Consider the following 982-nt stretch of genomic DNA (forward strand, 5'->3'; position numbering starts at 1 on the left):
GTGGTTTACGTGAACCTGAAACAGGGTTGTTTTAATTCTGAAAGACAGGTGGAATATGTTTTTTTTGGGGGGGTGTTCCATCTTGTGATGGAAGAATTAAGATCATCCTCTTGGGGATGGGGGAACTTCAATAATAAGTAAATAAACTACTTTTAAGGACAACTTTGGACTTGTGTTTTGCGTCATTTGAGAAGCTCTGGATGGATGTCTCTGTAAAACGGCACTGAATCTGCATTTTGAAAATTTTTTGCAACGTGTAGCCTGCCGTGTTATTTTTTCGGTGTGTTAACTAACACAAGCTGAATTGATATTTCCTTAAGCCTTGAATGCCAAAAGAAGCAAGGATAATCAGTTCAGGTTTGGTTTGGAGCTTAGCTAATTAAGCTAGTTTCTGTTTATTATCTAAACAGTCAAATTTGACGTGATGAGATTTACAATAAAAAGGCACCTACCATTTTATACACATTTTTTATCCTTATATGGCTCTTTTATGCATACTGTATTAGTACATCAGTAGAAAAGAAAAATAATCTTTCCAAACCTTTATTTTACAGAGAACTTAATATATTTTGTTCGATAATTGACTGAGTACATGACATGGTTAAAATTTGTGGACACCTGATCATCACACCCATATGTGGTTCTTCCCCAAACCTTTGCCACCAAGTTGGAAACAGACAATTGTATAGAATGTTTTTGTGTGCTCTAGCTTTATAATTTCCCTTCATTGGAATTAAGGGGTCAAAACCAAACATGTTTCAGCATGACCGCACCACTGTCCACAAAGAGGTCCATGAAGACATGATTTACCACGGTTGGAGTGGTAGAACTCTAATGTCCTGCACAGAGCCTTGACCTCAACCCCACTATTCAGTGTTCACTGTTCTTTTGGGGTGGGTTGGAACATCAGGACTCCTCACCAAACATCAGTGCCTGACCTCACTAATTCCCTCTGGTTGAATGGGCAAATCCCCACAGTCAC

This window comes from Ictalurus punctatus, chromosome 27, assembly GCF_001660625.3.
Source record: "Ictalurus punctatus breed USDA103 chromosome 27, Coco_2.0, whole genome shotgun sequence".
NCBI lineage: Eukaryota > Metazoa > Chordata > Actinopteri > Siluriformes > Ictaluridae > Ictalurus > Ictalurus punctatus.